The sequence below is a fragment of the Meleagris gallopavo genome, chromosome 2, assembly GCF_000146605.3.
Source record: "Meleagris gallopavo isolate NT-WF06-2002-E0010 breed Aviagen turkey brand Nicholas breeding stock chromosome 2, Turkey_5.1, whole genome shotgun sequence".
Lineage (NCBI taxonomy): Eukaryota > Metazoa > Chordata > Aves > Galliformes > Phasianidae > Meleagris > Meleagris gallopavo.
Window position 1 is genome coordinate 16,232,819 of NC_015012.2, and position 6,007 is coordinate 16,238,825.

Here is a 6,007-nt window from a genome sequence, read left to right on the forward strand (position 1 = left end):
TTTTTTTGTCACTAATGTGAATACAATTCCACTGAGTTCAGAGAAAATACTTTTTTGTCTCTGAACTGCAACAGTGCAAGGAAACATACACTTTAATTCCATATGATGGCCAAGGCCATAGCTTTCTAAGAGGACAGGTGCCCATATTCTTTAAGTGGCTCTGCAAATTCTTCTTCTGTCTAATCTGGATGAGACTTTTTGGAAGGGTTTTGCTTGTCACCTGTCTGTAACAGCTGCAAGTGCCTGTTTCAGATATTCCAGAGCTGCTGAAGTTCTTTCTCTCTGAGGGCAGCTGTCAGCCAGATCAAACTGGAAAGGAAATGGCTGAACATGAAGGCACTGAAATTTGGGTCATATAATAGAACATTATTCTCTCTAATTTCTCACTTTGTGGATTATCTCCTAACTCTTGCTGCATATCTGACATCATGTTGCTTAAGCTGTAGCATCTCAGCTGCAACAAGTGCAGGTTCCCAAATGTTTGTGCTCAAATACAGAGTTCCTGGGTTATCTTGACTTGTCAGCAGAATTGGTAAGAATTTGTTGTTTGGAGAGAATGTATAGAAAGATCAGCTGTCTGTCTATTGCATATACTGCAATTAGCTTTTAATTCCATTGATGAAAGAATGAACGTGGTTCTCTGATGTAACTGTTGGGGTATTTGAAGCTGCTTCTCCCTGTTCAAAGTGCCTTACTACTGATCTTTCAACCAGGGACCTGCAGTGTGGTGACTCTGGATTTCTGCTGGACAGCAAACTTTGTTGTTTTTGTAGGGGAGGATTTGTTCTCTTCTGTGGTAGTTTAGTTCCTGATGCCTTAGGGAAAGTCTGGTGTTGCTGATATTCTTAGGTTTGAATGGATTGAAATTGCTACCTCAAGACCAACTTTTATGGTCAGTGGAAAGCAATACTCTGGTGTTGAGTAAGGACTTCACTAATGCCACAGGCTAACCTTATTTCCAGCCTCAGTTTCCTCCCTTTGAAGGGCAGGTGTCAAAATGATGGATTTGGATTCTTCCCAGTGATGCCCAGCAATAGAACGAGAGGCAATAGGCACAAAGTAGAACACAGGAAGTTCCATACAAACATGAGGAAAATCTTTGTGAGGGTGACAGAGCACTGGAACTGGCTGCCCAAACAGGCTGTGAAGTCTCCTTCCCTGGAGATACTGAAAACCTACCTGGACACATTTCTGAGTCATGTATTCTAGGGGACCCTGCTTGAGCACATAACTACCACAGCCTATCGTGTAACATAGATGTGATAAGTGTCATTTTAGGGCCTTAAAACACTTTTATCTTTATGACTACAAACTAAAGATTAGGTTTTGAAGTAGAATAGGATTTCTGAGAAGTCACAGGACAGTGGTTACATGTCTGCTATCTCTCACCTCTCTTCATAATATTCAAGAAGGAATGTGTGGGACAGTAACCAGCCAAGGAGAGATGGAAATGGGTCATATCTGTTTCTAGACTCAGTGGCTAATTAAATGCTGGTTAATAGCTAATGCAAATGACAAAACCAATCTTTAAAATGGAGTTCCAGAAAACTTATGTGCAGTATAAGGGACTCCTGCAGGTAGAGCCAGAGTCAGTTGCCATCTCAAACCATTACTGCTGTCTGGTTGTGAACCTCCAATTCATATGTAGTGAGACAAAGGGGTGAAGGTTTGTGATAGATGTTAGTGGCTGTTTTAATAGGTATCTATTTATTATGCTTCTCAGATGTTTAAAAAAAGAAGAAGAAGACTGAGAGCAGAGGGAAGATATTTATTTATTTATTTATTTTTGCACACTGCTCTTCTTTCTATATGAAAATCTTCCACGCATTTACTGTTGATTTATATTTGGCTTTTCAGATCAATTGCCTTTATTATAGTCAGCTGTGCTGAAATGTAAAGCACCAACTTGTTTCAAGTGAAGGTGTTTCATGTTAAGACTTTGAATTTTACATTTTTTCTTGCCCAAGGCAGATCAGCTGTATTTTGATTTTTTTTTCATCTATATCTGTGGAGAAATTAAACCAACAGCTATCTCCAAAAGAGAACAGAAAGTGATTTAGAGAATTGCTAAGAACAGTAATTTGGCTGGAGGCATAAGATTATTATTTTTTTTTTGTATGACAAGGGTCTCACTGTAAAGAATGGAGTAGGCTTTTCTTACTCTTCCATGTTTTACATCAGTCATTTCAAAATTATTTCTAAAATAGGAAGAATTAAATCTACTATGACACCAGAAATTAGAACCTGCTTATTCCTTGGGAAGCGCGTAAATAGAGAACTAAATGTTTTGTGCCTCTAGGAGGACTCATTTGGGCAATAATGGCTGTTGCTTTTCCTAAAAAGGAAAAAGACGTAATGGCGAGGTTAAGAGAATTGATATCTGTGTTTTGCAGTGGGTTCTGCTGCTCAGTTTTGCATAAGATATTACTTAATCTGTCTCTTGTTTCTCTGGAACATGAAGGGTTCTTTCTGATTACTATAAAAAGTTAAACCGCCATGAAAAAACCTGTGGGTGATATAAACAAACAGTGAGACAAAAAAGCATGGACAGACCTCATCTCCCTCGATGCTGCATGAGAATTCCTAGAACTCAGGAGCTGCAAATATATATTCATCCAAAATCACCCCAAGAGTGCAGACTTGGTTGAAAATTAGCTTAATAACTGCTGGAAAATAAATTCTTAGACTGAACAATTAACCTCTCCACTCTAAGCAGAGGTGAAAAGGCAGCAATGGCCTTATAGGAACTGCTTAGGCCCAGCGGGAACGGAGCTGCAGCCCAAGTGTCTTATTCCTGAAATTGTGCTGAGGGAGGGCTGCTGTCCAGAAAGCAGAGAGAGGCGGGAGCTGTGCCAGGCCTTTCAGATCCCTTTGGACAAGGAGAGATTGACATCACTTATCTTGAGTACTTCTGGGCAGAACATATTTGCATCCCCTTTTGCAACAGGGATCTAGGAGTGAAGCATCTTGAAAAGGAAGGAAAGGGTATTTTTCTGGTAGTCAGCATCAGCAGGATGGACAGAAGTTGGTTTTGCATTGGATGTGAACTGGATGCCAGTACCAGATCAGGGACAGGGAGGAATTTTGGGTCATTGGGTGTGCTTTTTTTACCTGTCTCCTTGTTTGTTCCTGCCCCTAGGGCCCATCCATCCCCCAGACCAAGGGGCTGCAGCTGCTGAGCAAGGCAGACAGCTGGATTCCAGCACAGGGCAGGGTCTGCCCCTCAGCCGTGAAGCAGAGTAGACAAGGTGAAGCAGTCTTTTTTTTGTTTTTTACCTTGCACTTCTTTTGTGCTGTTGAAACGTCACAAGTCAGTCTTCACATATAGTTGAGATTGTCATTTTGATGTTGGATTCAGTAGCTGAGTGGTTGTACGTGGTTTGGTCTTCCTGCATTTCTATTCTCCTTTTCTTTGTGCTATGCTCTCTTTGCAGTGATCATGTGCTGTTGTTTGTACCATTTGAATGGTATGAAATGGTGGTGTGAATCTACCACGTGGGGGTTATCCTTATGGAGATGGAAATTTGTCAGTTAAATAGAAAATCTCACTGTTCCTCCCATTTTCAAAACTACAGCTATTAACCAGATATTATTATTATTATTATTATTACTATTATAATACTCAGTTATTAAACACAGGGAACATGAGCATCCTTCTAAACATCTTAAAATCCAGTTGGGAGGGGATTCTGAAGACTGAAGCTCAGACTACATCTAGCAAGGGGAGTGAGCTGTTGCAGCCCAGATTAGTTTCCAGATGTCCCATTATGACTGGCACTGGTTTACATTTTCTGGTAGCATAGGCATAACACCACCAGGGCTGTCTGGCACTGCACAAGATAGTTCTTCCACAAAAGAGAACTAATCCTAAGCAAGAGTGTGACTTATGTTCCTTCAAGTGCTATCACAGCAAAGCAAACAAATGGCATCATTTCTCAGTGTTTTCAAATAAGCAAGCCTGAAATCAGTATGAATTTATTCCTTGTCTCTTCCTACAACAGCCAGAGAGATGTTTCTACTCCTCTTGCAGACAAGAATGTATCTTCATGTAATGCATGTTATGTATTGTACTTGTTTCGAAACAGTGTATGCATTCAATTGTCTGCCTTGAGCAAACACATCCTTCTCTTTGCTGATGTGGTGGTGATGAACGGGGCCCCTCAAGCACTGTGATGCTGGACTTAACAGATTTTATTTTTCACTAAATGATGGTTGAAATTCCTTTTTGATGTAGACAGCGTGGGGTCTATTCACACTGTTTTTAACTCACACTCTGGGTAAGCCTGGCTTTTTTGCTTGATGTGAACGAAGTCTTGTACAGACAGCATGCAGTGGCTTGGATTTTTAGGACTTTATGATTTGTAGTTTAAAAATTAGAAGTCAAATTTGGTTGTAGTGGGAGTTAGTTTTGCTGGAGTGTATGAGAAAGTGATGATTTAAAATGTTTTTCTATACCAGAAATAAGTATACTCCATCCCCTAACTGAAGTTCTTTGAAAAGTAAGTTCCACTTATTTTCAGTGGCATTGCTCTGGCTTTGAGATTTTCATCTGGACTCTTCACAGGCCATAACGCCTGAAAAGCAGGGCTTAGGTCACCTATTTCTGTTTTCAACGAGGAATAGATGTATGCTTTGGGGCAGCTTAAGGAGGAATAGTAATTTCATTGAGCGGGAATTTTAGAGGAACTACGGTCCAGAAATGGAAGTTTCACCAAGAAATGGCCCTTCAGCAGAACAAAATGCTTTAAGCATCATCATATTCTGAGTTCTCCTCAAGGATGTAGCTTCTATTTCAGAGAGCCTTATTCCCCAGCAACAGCTCAGCCAGCCCAACAACTGGATATTTTATGGCAGGGTATTTGGCCTCATTAGAGGAGACTCTAATGATACTCTGTTGGCTCACTGAAGTATCCCAAAGCATAGGTTCTTATTTACTATTATTACTATTGCACTAATATGATACACAGTGTTACTTGCTAAAAGGAATGTTAAAATTGTTTCTGGTTATCTGACACTCACTTTTTCACTGCTTGCTGTAGTACTGTACCAAATAATTGTCCACTATTAAATAGCAGAGCGTGTATCAGAAGTGAGTCTGGGTTCACTAAAGGTGATTATAATCCTAACCTCACTCTCCTGGGAGAGTTCCTGCCTGCAGGAAGAGATGCAGATGCTGTCAGTAGCCCACAGACACTTAATTAGTATTAAAGCTTGTACTACAGGCAGTGCAATTGGCTGTATTTTGCTAAAAACAGGTTTTTTTTTTTTTTTTGTTTAAAGGGGAGGGGAATTGATGACAAGCTTTATAGCTGGCACACTTGCACATTGCCGCAGGATTCAGCTCTGTATTGAGGTGTGGATAAGCAGGTGATGAACAACAGCTGCTGATTGCTGTGGGTTTAAGGTTTGAGAAGTGTGACATTAGAATTCAGAGCAATCTTTGATATGTAACAGGTACTTACCCACCATTTCTTAACTTCTAAAGTCTATATCGTTTTATGTCTTTTTTTGCTTTTTTCAAGTAGAAGTCAATCAAACCCATTTTCATGCTGCATTTAATTTCTATGACTGTTTTCTGTGCTAAGTCAAACAGACAGTAAGGACAACTAATTTGTAGTTGGCTGAACTCTACCTGGCATGTAGAGTGGGGCAAGAACATGCTCACTTAGCATGTGTTCATTACCTTTGAGCACTGTGAGGCACACTTGAAAGTAGAAGGGTCTAGGGGTGGTTGTTTTTTTTTTTGTTTTTTTTTCTGGTGCCTGAGCCTGGATGGGTGCTGTAACAGAATGTTGCTAAGTGAGCCCTGATGCGCCTCCTTTCACTGAGACTGGTCCCCTTCGAGGAGATCTGCTCCAGAAAAGGAGACGGAAGACAGAAATGCTTCATGCCTTCTACTTACATCTGAAAAAGGGTTTGCCAGGTATCATGTAGCCAACTTCCTTCCCACTTACTTTATCTGTACTGAAACTGAGCAGCCTCTAGGGAAGCATTCAGTTATATCTAT